Genomic DNA, 14,151 nt, shown 5'->3' on the forward strand with positions numbered 1-14,151 from the left:
TTAAGTACACCTTTCCTAAGAAACCAGAGGCCTTCCTCCTGGGCATTGTCGGCCAAAAGGTGTTAAAGAACGATAGAACATTTTTTATGTATGCAACCACAGCAGCAAGAATTCTTATCGCCAAATATTGGAAGACTCAAGATTTGCCCACACTGGAAGAGTGGCAAACGCAATTGATGGACTATATGGAGCTGGCTGAGATGACTGCCAGGATCCGAGATTTGGGAGAAGAAGCAATGGAGGAGGATTGGCAAAAATTTAAGGACTATCTGCAAAAACTTTATAAGTTATATGAATTATAAGATTTCGCATGATTTTGAAAGGCTAGCTCCAGCAACGAGATTGGACAGTTTATGAAACTAAATTATATTAATGAAAGGACTAATGTTTAAAATAACATTTGTTTTTAGAGTAAATTGATAATAAGGAATTTAAACACAAAAAGCAACTATCTGAAAGTACAAAAGGAACACATGAAACAAGGTTAGAATTTGCTGATATTTTTATTGTTAAGAATGCATGGTGAGGGAGATGTGGGGAAGTCCGGTAGAAGATTGAAAAAAGTTCTGAAATGACGAATTTTTCTTTTTTCTTTTCTCTTTGTTCTTGTTTCTTTGTATATCTGACTGTGTCTTTATCTGGGAAAAAATGCAATAAAAAATATTATTAAAAAAAATATAATAATTTACACGCCTCCTCGCTGGTAGAACATATTAAAATGTTGTCTACATAGAGCAGATAGGTAGACCAGACAGATGTACATCCTGTAAATCCTGGTGTAATATTGCAGAAAATATAGCGGGTGATTCCGCATAACCCTGGGGTAGTCTGGTCCAGGTTAGTTAACTAGGTCCCCAGGTGAAGGCGAAGAGGAATTGACTCTCAGGGGCTAGAGGGAGACTGAAGAATGCAGAGCATAGATCTGCAGCGCTGTACCATGTAGTTCCTGCCAGGAAGGGAATTTAGAAGGGAATTTGGGTTGCCCACCACTGTCTCAGGTCCTGAACAAATTGTTCATTCACCCACAAATAGCAAAGCGAAGTGTAATAAGGCTAAACAAAGCAAAACAGGTTGTTTTGGGTTCCATCTACATAGAAAGAAGAATCCTCTGTGGGCCTGAGGTGTTTGAGATGGCCTGAGCATTGCTTGCACCTGAAGCAGCTTGCACCTGAAGCAGTCCAGGCAGCTCCGTGGGACACGATTCAAGAGAAGCTCCGCAACCACTACGCGCCAAAGCCATCCAAGATTGCTGCCCGCCATGCGTTTTACCACCGGAACCAGGCAGCGGGGGAGTCAATCAACAACTACACCACCACCCTGCGACAGGCTGCAATGCACTGCAAGTTCTGAGACTTAGACGATGCCCTGATGGATCGATTCGCCTGCGAGGTCCGGGACATCTGTCTGCAACGGTGTCTCCTCGCCAAACCAGACCTCACGCTGCAGAAAGCCATTGAGGAGGCCGTGGCCTCGGAAGCTGCTGATCCTCAAGCCAGCAGCCCACGTCTTGCTAGGAAGCCAGTTCCAGTGCATCATGAAGAGGCCAGCAGTGATGAGGCATCCTCCAGTGAAGACGATGACGTGCACCAGATAAAGCGGGAGCGCAGGAAGTTCCAACAGAAGTCCAAAGGTCAATCGGAATATGCCGGCTGCAGAGGCAACCATTCCCGTGCCAAGTGTCGATTCAGAGATGCCATCTGTCGGAAGTGTTCCAGAAGGGGCCACATTGCTAAGGTCTGCCGATTGGCTCCGTCCGGCACCCCCCCTTCACTGCCTCACAAGTCCAAGTCTTCACTCCAGTCCGCCAAGGAAAGCTGTTTCGCTCTCACCAACTGCCACTGCCCGTCTGGAACCACTATTGGCCAAACCGACTCGCCTACGCGACGCAAGCTAAACGTCACGGTGCTCATTGAAGGAGCTCCATGTGACATGGAGATTGACACTGGGTCTGCCCTGTCCATCGTGTCTTGGAGCACCATCAAAAGACTGGTACCCAGAGTGTCTAAAAGGCAACTCGACTCTCACCGTGTACACCTGAGAGACTACCAGGGAAACAACATTCCCGTGGTAGGCGTTGGCCGGTTCCAGATCACCTTCAAGGATTTTTCAGGCCTGCTCTGACTGGTGGTGGTCGAAGGTCAGCGGCCAAGCCTCCTAGGGCTAGACTGGTTTGATGGAAGTCACCAGCATCAACTGCATCTCTAACGCAGAGACTGAGGATCTGGTCAAAGACTTTGCTGAGGTTTTTGACGGCACTTGGGGCAATATACAGGTACGCCCATCTCCTTTAGCCTTGATCCACAAGTCGCCCCCATCAAGCTAAAGCCACGCCGGGTTCCCTTTGCTCTCAAGGCTAAGGTGGATGAACAATTGGACAAGCTGATCGCCCAAAGAGTTTTGGAGCCAGTTGACCACGCCAAGTGGGAAACCCCCATCATCACGCCTGTCAAGCCGGATGGGTTGGTGAGAATCTGCGCCGACTACAAGTGCACAATCAACAAGGCACTTCAGCAGCACGCTTACCCGGTTCCTATTGTTCAACACCTGCTGCGTTCCTTGGATGAGGGTAAGGTCTTTGCTAAGCTGAACCTTGCCCAAGCCCATCAACAACTGCCCGTTGATGATGCCACCGCTGAAGCCCCGACAATCGTCACCCACCGAGGGGCATTCTGTTGCCGCCGTTTGTAGTTCAGCCCTTTCTGTGTCCCCTGTTTGCATTTCACCATCTTCTCCTCTGAGTGACCCCACTGTTTCTTTGTTCTTCCTTTTGCTACGAACATACCCATAAAAGCCTTTTTTGTTGCTTTTAACCTCTCTAGCAAGCCTGAGTTCATTCTGTGCTTTAGCTTTTCTGACTTTGTGTCTACACGTGCTGGCTATTTGTTTGAATTCCTCTTTGGTGGTTTCCCCCCTTTTCCATTTTTTGTACACATGCTTTTTTAATCTTAATTCAGTTAAAAGTTCTTTAGATAGCCACCCTGGCTTCTTTAGGCACCTTCCATGTTTCCGTCTCATTGGTATTGCCTGACGTTGTGCTTTTAGTATCTCCCTCTTAACAAACTCCCAGCCATCATGAACTCCCTTTCCTTTTAGTATTACTGTCCATGGGATCTCACCCAGCACTTCCCTAAGTTTTATGAAGTCGGCTTTCTTAAAGTCAAGAAATTGAGTCCTAGTATGCTTGGCTGCTCCTTTCCGCTGTATAGTAAACTTCAGAAGAGCATGATCACTCGCGCCTAATGATCCTTCCACTTCTACCCCACTAACCAGGTCATCAATATTGGTTAGGACCAGATCTAAAATGGCTGTTCCTCTTGTTGCTTCTCCCACTTTCTGGACAATGAAGTTGTCTGCAAGGCCAGTGAGGAATCTGTTTGACCGTATGCTCTTGGCTGAGTTTGACATCCAACAAATATGTGGGTAATTGAAGTCCCCCATTACTACTAACTCCCTTCCTGTTGCATGCTTGGCCATCTGTTCCAGGAAGGCATCATCTATGTCCTCCGTTTGGCTTGGGGATCTATAGTAAACTCCCACAATGAGGTCACTGTTATTCTTCTCTCCCTTAATTTTGACCCAAATGCTCTCACTTTGACATTGAGGTTCTAAATCTTGGATCTCTTCACAGGTATACACATCCCTGACATATAACGCCACTCCTCCTCCTTTCTTGTCTGGTCTGTTTCTCTGAAATAGATTGTATCCCCCCATTATTACATTCCAATCGTGGGACTTATCCCACCAGGTTTCAGTGATGCCTATTATGTCATATTTAGTTTGTTGTACCAAGAGCTCAAGCTCATCTTGTTTATTTCCCATGCCTTGCAAATTAGTGTACAGACATTGAAGTCCATTAATCATTCCCCCGTGTCTCTTATTTAAGGATTTTTTCCTCCCACCACTAGGTCTGCGTGCTGTTTGCTCCATTTGGTCTATGACATTTGGATGATCATCTTCATCAATTGATGGACTCCTACCTTCAGGAGCACTGTCTCCCTCCCCCACATTAGTCAGTTTAAAGCCCTCCTGATGAGGTTTCTGAGATTCTTGGCAAAAACATTTCTCCCAACCGTTGTGAGGTGCAGCCCATCACTTGCCAGAAGTCCATCTTCAAGAAACTGCAGTCCGTGATCTAAGAATCCAAACCGTTCCTGTTTACACCATTTGCGAAGCCAGCTGTTCACTTCCACTATTTTCCCCTCTCTCCCTGGGCCACGTCGTTCAACTGGGAGGACAGATGAGATGACAATTTGTGCATTTAGTTGCTTCAATTTCCTGCCGAGGGCCTCGTAGTCTCTTTTGATCTTCTGGAGGCTATTGCTTGCAGTGTCATTGGTTCCCACATGAACCAAGAGGAAGGGGTATTTGTCAGTGGGTTTTATGATTCCTTGCAGTCGTTCAGTTACATCTTGAATCTTAGCCCCGGGGAGACAGCACACTTCCCGAGACATCTTGTCAGGCCCACAGATCACTGCTTCTGTTCCCCTCAGTAGGGAATCCCCTATCACCACTACACGCCTCCTCTTGGGGTTGGTCGGGGTTCTTCCGTGAGCTGTCCGTTCCAAGGTCGCCTGCACATTCCCTGAGGACTGACTTTGCTGCTCGTCTTCATATACCTGATCGACTGTAATGAGGGAGAGATCCTCAAATGGAGTCTGCTCTTCGTCTTCCATGCTAGGGGAGAGGACCTCAAAGCGATTGTGTATTTCTAAACAATCAGAGCGAACCCTGGGCCTCCTACTTCTTTGAGTCACGTTTCTCCATATATCTGGCTCCTGTGTTGGTGAACTAGCCTCCTTCTCAGGGGAGTCCCCTGTCTCCTCCTTGGTGGAGACGGTGTGCTCTGTTGCTTCCAAGAAGAGCTCCAGCTCTCTAATTCTTTGGAGCGTAGCTACACGTTCCTCCAGTTGCTGGACTTTGTCTTTTAAGAGGGCAATCAACATGCAATTGCTGCAGGTAAACCTGCCTGCAACCTTTGGCAAGATGGCAAACATTGCGCAGGAACCGCAGGCGACTGCAGCTGTTCCCTCACCCTCCATCTTGAGAATGTGTCATTGGGGGTGGCTACAGCGGTCCTCCATCATAAAAAGCGTGAAGACAGGACAAATAATTCCTCCCACAAAAAAACCCTAGGTCTCCCCCAACAAACGTTTGAGACTAGCTCCCCTAAATCTACACGATGGATCAAACTGCGCGCGCTGCTGCCCTGCAAGCTCTGATAAGCTCTTCCCACAGCTAATCACCTGCCTCAACAGAAACCCTGTCCCCTCTGACCTTTGCATAGGGAGAACAGCTAATCAGCCACAAAGAATCACACACACACAAGAAAACCCTTTTTGCTACTTCTTCAACTGCTGCCCTGCTAGGTCTGATAAGCTCCTCCCACAGCTAATCACCTTCCTCAACAGAAACCCTGCCCCCTCTGACCTTTGCACAGGGAAAACAGCTAATCAGCCACAAAGAAACACACACACACAAGAAAACCCTTTTTGCTCCTTCTTCAACTGCTGCCCTGCTAGGTCTGATAAGCTCCTCCCACAGCTAATCCCCTGCCTCAACAGAAACCCTGCCCCCTCTGACCTTTGCAAAGGGAGAACAGCTAATCAGCCACAAAGAAACACACACACACACACACACACACACACACACACACACAAGAAAACCCTTTTTGCTCCTTCTTCAACTGCTGCCCTGCTCATTGATGTTTTGTAATGTGTTCCTAATGTTGTACACCACCCTGAAATCTTTTGCTAAAAGATTATTAAAAAATTGAATTATTAATAATAATATTTCACTCATGCACTTGCAAAGAGGTTGGATACAGTTGGCTGGAAGTGCTGTAAAAATGATACATGGAGCAAGAGCAGCTTAGTTCCCATCTGGTTTATAGAAGAATAGAATAGTGGGAAAACATTCCTGTTACAGGATAAATAATACATTGAAAAAAGGCAGTTTAGAGCCTGGTTCTTACGCATTCTTATTGTGAAGTGAGTGAGTTCAGTGAGTCTTCTTCCCAAGAAAGTGGTTTTTGGCTTGTGGTGCTCATCTAGATTAGGAGGAGAGAGCTAAGAACCAGCATTTCTCTTAGAGGAAATTCTGTGTATGTGTTGTGGGCAAGAGGCACCCTCAACCTTGAGACTGATGTGAAGTGCCATAATTTCACCACCAGCAGACAAGACAAATAACATATTTGCTGGCAGGAGACAAACTGTAGCAGAACAGAAATGGTGCTGCATGCAACAAATAAGAGGTTAGGATAGAAAACGATACCCAAGCAGCCCAGTCTCACTCTCCCTTTCATACATTGAATCACCTGGGTATGGAGGGGGAAGGGATGCACAGAGCTCATAAACATAATCAATGTAGCCTACATTTATCAATTGAGAGCATAATGAATGTGGTTTGATGATAGGCATGTTAGAAGGTACATTAGTCATCCCAAGCTGACAAAATCCAAAACTGCGATCTAAATTGGATTTATTTATTTACTTACTTACGCAAAGCAAGTAACATGTAAACAAGTTACATAGACTGCCCTATAAATTCACTCTTTGGAAGGCTCTTCAATATACACTGGTAAAACACAATATTAAAAACAGCTCTCTCATTTTGCATTTCATTCTCAGTGTAAATAGAATAGTAGCAAGGAAAATAAATATTTATGGAGCTTTGTAAAAAAAAAAAGGTAATACTTATAAAATTATAAAACTATTTTTTATATGAGCAAAAAGAGCATCTTAGCTTTCTTCCCAATAATCTTCTGTAACAGAAAGCGAATTAAGTGGTGGGGTGAGAAACACTTCACTAGTAATGCACACTGGAAGGAGGAAGGATAGAGAAAGGATTTTGCCAAGAACCAAGGCAGACCCCCTGTCTCACCAAGGAGGGCTATCTAGTCCCCCTCCCCAATTACCTGACCCTGGCATAGCCCAAACGTGTTCAAAGTTCATCAGAATCTCTCCCTCTGAAACAAGCTATTTACACCTGCTTCCTGACACTGTGTCACAATGGAATTATTTGGAGGTGGGTCTACCCAAAGGGGCAAGTCACCTCTGTGGCCTGTGAGTCCACCCTCACTCTTTGAGTAAACAAACTGGAGGTGTGCCATGAGAATACTCAGAGTGACGAATCCCAAGACTGAACTGTGGGGCTCTGGGTTTGTCGGTGGTGACCAGCTCCGCATTGTAGTCAGGGGGTCCTGGTGTATAGTTCTTGCTGGAGGAAGCAAACCTTTGGGAGATGCTGTAGGATGGCTGGTGGCACAGGTAAACATCTGGTTCAGGTATGGTATTCATTGCCGGGCCAGGCCCTCTCACCAGGTCTTTAGCATAGCCCCACACAGAGGCACTGGATGCCATTGAGAGGCAGGGAGCTGCAGGTTTGACAGGCAGCTTTGGACGCAGTGTCTGTGGAAGGGTGTATTGGTTGGGTGCTGGGTTTGGGCTGCTCACCCAGTAGTGCGTTCGAAGGCCCATAGTGTACGCTGGTGCATTCGACTCTTCAAGTGGGTGTATCTTCTCCACGTAGTACTCATTTGGGGCAGGCGTACAAGATATAACTGCAAGCCAAGAGCAGATAGGAGGTGACACCCCTCACTTGGTGCTCCCCACTGTCGAGCATGTGGATAAACCTGTGGATACTGTTGGGAATCAAGCCTTTATCAGGACAAACTGGCAACTCTCCAGGCACCTGGCTTGATCTCCTGATGACCTCCCTGTCTGCATTGCTAGGTCGCGATAGGCGATCCTTCTCAGCGTGAGAAGAACACACCTGTCAGGGAACTGCCATCGGAGCATCAGGCGGTGGAGGGTCTCAGGGAGGAAGAAAGAGACTCAACAGCTGAGGCAGGAACCAGCAGGGGGAGAAGTGGATCTCCGAGGGAATGCGAGCAGGAGGGAGGGCTCAGAGACGCTTCCAGCGAGAACAGTGGGGAGGTATCGGAGTCTCCCATAGGGAGACCCACACCTCGCCGGAAACTGTCACGCCGTGAGTCCAGGAGACGCGTTTCCGTTAAGGAGCTTCTTTGCTGGAAACGCTTCCGCAGACAGCCACTGTCAGACTCTACGAGTGACTAAGAGCAGACATGTTTGTGGAGCTCTGTCACACACAGAGGTTTGTGGAGTCGCACAAACTCTGAGGGAGCACGATTTTACGCACAAGCAGCTAATCATCCCATTACAGCAGTCTGACAGTCTCTGTACGCTGCCTGTGCAGGAGAAAGCATCATGAGCGAACCAGCCGGAAGCGGAGGAGCAGGAGTTGGAGCTGGTCCAAGCTTGGAAGAAAGGTACCGAGCGTTGGAAGTCCAACTTGCGCTGCAGACGGCGAGGCTGGAGGAGAGAAGGGCTCAGGATGCAGACAAGAAGGGGAGAGCCACTCAGTTCCCCAGAAAGGTACCAGGATTGGTGCAGAAGTTTGGGGGGGACCCCAAGGACTACCATGCCTTTAGGACAGAGATGCAATATGCCCTTAATGTGCAGTTCGATGAGTTCCCTGATGAGGAATCGCGAGTTGCTTTCGTAATTGGGCATCTTGAGAAAGGGGCGCGGGACTGGGTTCGACCCCTAATGGCGACGCACAATGACGTCCTAAAGGACACGATGAAGTTCTTTAGAGCAATGGATATCATGTTTTCCAGCGATATTGAGGAAGGGGTGGTGCGCAGACAGCTAATGGCTTGCAAGCAGGGAAGCCGATCTGTCCGTGAGTACTGGACTGAGTTTACCATGCTGATTCACAGACTGGGTTGGGATTTATCGGCGGCACCCATTCAGATGCTATTTGAAGAAGGTCTTTCTTCGGCTGTGAAAGACGAGCTGTCCCGGAGCCCCAGGGCGGTGTCTATGGATCAGCTGACCAAATCTGCGCTGACCATAGGAGCGCGTCAGGAGGCAAGAGCCTTGGAGAGGCGGGAAGGGAGAGGGGAACGTTGGAAGGAGTTCCGCATTCCAGACATTCCTGAGCCAGCTTTCCCGCCGGCAGAGCCAATGGAAATCGGAACAGCGCGCGCGCGCGCATTTTCTAAACCCAGTGAGGGGGTTAAGAAGGAGGGAAAAGGCGCCCGGAAATGCTATCTCTGCCAACAGCCAGGCCACTTTGCCAGAGTCTGCCCCCAGAGGAAGGAATGGCAAGGGATGGTGGGAGCTGTTGAGGGAGGAGAGCAGGGAGAAACGGAGCAGGTAAAAGCCAACGCCTGGTTGCCACAGTCAGGGCACTGCAGCCAGGCCAAAGAGCAGTGAAAGTGCCCGTGCCAGAAGCTCCTCAACCTGCTCTAGTTATTGATGTGTCGCTAGAGCTGCAAAATGGACACCCCCTAAAAATAAAGGCGCTGTTGGACTCAGGCAGCTCCTGCAATTTTATGAGCAAGGAGTTTGCTGCTGAACACCAGATACAGACTATCCCTTTAAGCAACCCCCTGCAGGTGACCACGATCGATGGCAGGGAGTTGTTGGGAGGAGGAGTCAGCTTGCAGACCGTCCCAATGATAATGAGGGTGGCAAGGCACACAGAACTGATAGCGTTTAATGTGGCCACCTTGGGAGGCGCTCCCATTATTTTGGGAATGAGCTGGCTAGCGCTACATGATCCGCTGGTGGGCTGGCATCAAAGAGTGGTTTCCTTTGGTTCAGCACATTGCCTAGAACACTGCAAAGGGGAAAAGGGTTCAGCAGGGGCCCAAGCCACCCTAGCAGGGACTGAAGTAATGGAGAAGGTGAAGGTACCACCACAGTATGCAGATCTCAGCGACGTGTTCAGCGAGAAGGAAGCTGACCAACTACCCCCTCATAGGCCCTTTGATTGCCAGATCAATTTACTCCCTGGAGCACAGCTTCCTGTGGGCAAGTTGTATGCCATGTCAGACAGAGAAATGCAGGAGTTGCGAGAATTTATTGACAAGAACCTGAAGAGGGGCTTCATCAGAGAGTCCAAAGCAGCGGGGGGTAGCCCAGTGTTTTTTGTGGATAAAAAGCACACGGACAAGCCGAGACTTGTATGTGATTTTAGGAGGTTAAATGCAGTGACTGAACCAGTGACTTTCCCTATGCCCAGGATTGATGATATTTTGACCAGGGTGAGGAAGGGAAAGATTTTTACAAAGCTGGATCTAAGGGGGGTTGTAAGAAGTTAAGACCCAAAAGGCTGGGACCATTTGAAGTCATGCAGCAGGTCAACCCAGTGGCTTTCAGACTCCGGTTACCGAACCACATGAAGCTGCACCCAGTTTTCCACAGGTCATTGCTGTCACCGTATAAAGGGGACAGTGAAGGGAGGGTCACTAGGGGACCAGCAATGGAGGAGAAGGAACACAGCTACCATGTAGCGGAGATCCTCGATTCCAGGTGGAAGGGAGATCAAGTTGAGTATTTGGTAATGTGGGAAGGGGAACCGGAGTCGGAAAACACCTGGGTTAGGGCAGAGGATGTCAATGACGAATTTTTAATAGAAACTTTTCATCAGAGGTTCCCACGCAAACCTCAGCCTGTAGCGAGGTTCCGAAGGGAATACTTTGCCACCACCGACGAGGAAGAGGAGTTGGAGGGGTACACAGATTCCGAAGAGGAGGAGGATTCAGCTAGCCAGGACGGCGATCGATGGAGGGAATTGTTCGAGACGTCTGAAGATGAAGAAGATTCTTTTCGGGGTTTTAACCCTTCACCTCCCAGGGAAGAGGAAATGGGAGGGGGTGAGGGGGGCCCTGGAGGGGAGGTGGATGTCAGGGAACTGCCATCGGAGCATCAGGCGGTGGAGGGTCTCAGGGAGGAAGAAAGAGACTCAACAGCTGAGGCAGGAACCAGCAGGGGGAGAAGTGGATCTCCGAGGGAATGCGAGCAGGAGGGAGGGCTCAGAGACGCTTCCAGCGAGAACAGTGGGGAGGTATCGGAGTCTCCCATAGGGAGACCCACACCTCGCCGGAAACTGTCACGCCGTGAGTCCAGGAGACGCGTTTCCGTTAAGGAGCTTCTTTGCTGGAAACGCTTCCGCAGACAGCCACTGTCAGACTCTACGAGTGACTAAGAGCAGACATGTTTGTGGAGCTCTGTCACACACAGAGGTTTGTGGAGTCGCACAAACTCTGAGGGAGCACGATTTTACGCACAAGCAGCTAATCATCCCATTACAACACCCCTCTTTCCTGCCCCCCCCCGGCAGGGGAAAGAGATAGACAGAAACGTATTTACATGCCTTTATTTCTGTCTTTGCAGCGTTACAGAAAAACACGACTGCTCTCTTCAAACTCCAACAGCCGAGAGACAAACTCCACCTGTACTTCCTGTACAGCTCATATTACACTCTCAGCTAATTCCGGCGCCCTCTGCACTGTGAATTGACTGTCCCTCTGTTTCCCATGGAACAGTCCCAACATTCCCATTATGTTTTGCTTTCAAGCTACCAGCTCGCGGCCGCATTGCTTCTATATCGTAACATACTCCCCCATATGAATCAATGTGCGCTGCGAGCAAAGCGTGATCCAGAGAAGAAAACAAACAGTTGTTATACATATAACACTCCCCTGTTGTTTCAGTTCCACCCTTGGAACTACCCGCCACTGGTTTCCCCAGTGTACCTCTCTGGTAGTCTGACTTCCAAGGAATGAGTGCATCTGCATTACCTTGGCTAGGGAATGTAGTGTTACACTTAGCAACTCCCTGTTGTGTCTTTGTCTCTGACTTAGACACAGCTTCAACCTGTCTTGACTTGTCAACAATAGTAACACATGCAACAGCTAAGTTAGCAAACTCTTTTGAATATCTCTTGGGTGGTACACCCTTTGTAGCTCTCTCAGACCTACGTATGAGGTGCTGATCCTCTTTGCTCACTGGTTCAGTCTCAGGACTCTTTGGAGAACCAGTTCCAATAGTAAACAGTGGTTCATCCTTCATTTGTGAAGGTCTAGCCATTGTGTGAGATTTCCTCTCAATGACTGTGTCAACTGAGCTCTTTGAGCTATCACTGTCACTCTGAGTACCACTGTAATCAGTAAAATCATCGTCAACATCTGAATTGTCCTCAGTGGGAAATGTGTGAACAATTACTCTCTCCTGTTCAGGAGCACTCTCTAGAAATTTTCTGAGAATCACCTGACCAGATTCAGACAAAATTACTCTGTAGAGACCCTTTTCATAACCCACAAAAATGCCTCTAGCTTCTGTCTTCACATGAGACCCAAAAACCTTAAAATGGGCAACACAAGGTTTTCTACGGAACAGCTTCTCAAAAGGAGAACTTCCCAAATCTTTTGAAACCTTTCTCAATCAAGACTAACAATAACACAATATCGACTCCGCCCAATACTCATGTGGCAAATGTGAACTCAGCAATTGTGCCTTCATGCCATTTTACAATTCTTTGTTCACTTGCACACAGACACTTCTGTTCCATGCTTCTGCAGAAACAGCAGTCTTGTGTCTTGTGCCTTATCCCTTTCTTATCCAGGAAATCCTGAAAATCCTGTAAAAGAAAAACTGGCTTTTCATCTGTGAAAAGACAATCAATGTTAGCATTATGAACATTCTTAACCTTGTCACAAAATTTTTTAAACCTTTCTAAGGCTTCTTGTGGTTTCTGCAATATATATACCCACACATAATGAGAGAAATAATCCACACACACAAGATAATATCTTGCATTGCCTCTAGATGGTGCTAGAGGACCAATCACATCAGCATACACTCGCTGAAAAGCTTTGATTACTTGCGTCGTCTTCTGGACGTTTTTTTTTTGGGGGGGGGAGTTATTTGTCCTGTCTTCAAGCTTTTTATGATGGAGGACCTCTGTAGCCACCCCCAACGACACGATCTCAAGATGGAAGGGGAGGGAACAGCTGCAGTCGCCTGCAATTCCTGCGCAATGTTTGCCATCTTGCCAAAGGTTGCAGGCAGGTTTACCTGCAGCAATTGCATGTTGATTGCCCTTTTAAAAGACAAAGTCCAGCAACTGGAGGAACATGTAGCTACGCTCCAAAGAATTAGAGAGCTGGAGCTCTTCTTGGAAGCAACAGAGCACACCGTCTCCACCAAGGAGGAGACAGGGGACTCCCCTGAGAAGGAGGCTAGTTCACCAACACAGGAGCCAGATATATGGAGAAACGTGACTCAAAGAAGTAGGAGGCCCAGGGTTCACTCTGATTGTTTAGAAATACACAATCACTTTGAGGTCCTCTCCCCTAGCATGGAAGACAAAGAGCAGACTCCATTTGAGGATCTCTCCCTCATTACAGTCGATCAGGTATATGAAGACGAGGAGCAAAGTCAGTCCTCAGAGAATGTGCAGGCGACCTTGGAACGGACAGCTCACGGAAGAACCCCGACCAAACCCAAGAGGAGGCGTGTAGTGGTGATAGGGGATTCCCTACTGAGGGGAACAGAAGCAGTGATCTGTGGGCCTGACAAGATGTCACGGGAACTGTGCTATCTCCCCGGGGCTAAGATCCAAGATGTAACTGAACGACTGCAAGGAATCATAAAACCCACTGACAAATACCCCTTCCTCTTGGTTCATGTGGGAACCAATGACACTGCAAGCAATAGCCTCCAGAAGATCAAAAGAGACTACGAGGCTCTCGGCAGGAAATTGAAGCAACTAAATGCACAAATTGTCATCTCGTCTGTCCTCCCAGTTGAACGACGTGGCCCAGGGAGAGAGGGGAAAATAGTGGAAGTGAACAGCTGGCTTCGCAAATGGTGTAAACAGGAACGGTTTGGATTCTTAGATCACGGACTGCAGTTTCTTGAAGATGGACTTCTGGCAAGTGATGGGCTGCACCTCACAACGGTTGGGAGAAATGTTTTGGCCAAAAATCTCAGAAACCTCATCAGGAGGGCTTTAAACTGACTAATGTGGGGGAGGGAGACAGTGCTCCTGAAGGTAGGAGACTATCAATGAATGAAGATGATCATCCAAATGTCATAGACCAAATGGAGCAAACAGCACGTGGACCTAGTGGTGGGAGGAAAAAATCCTTAAATAAGAGACACGGGGGAATGATTAATGGACTTCAATGTCTGTACACTAATGCGCAAAGCATGGGAAATAAACAAGATGAGCTTGAGCTCTTGGTACAGCAAACTAAATATGACATAATAGGCATCACTGAAACCTGGTGGGATAAGTCCCACGATTGGAATGTAATAATGGGGGGATACAATCTAT

Source organism: Podarcis bocagei (genome assembly GCF_964188305.1).
Source record: "Podarcis bocagei genome assembly, chromosome: W".
Lineage (NCBI taxonomy): Eukaryota > Metazoa > Chordata > Lepidosauria > Squamata > Lacertidae > Podarcis > Podarcis bocagei.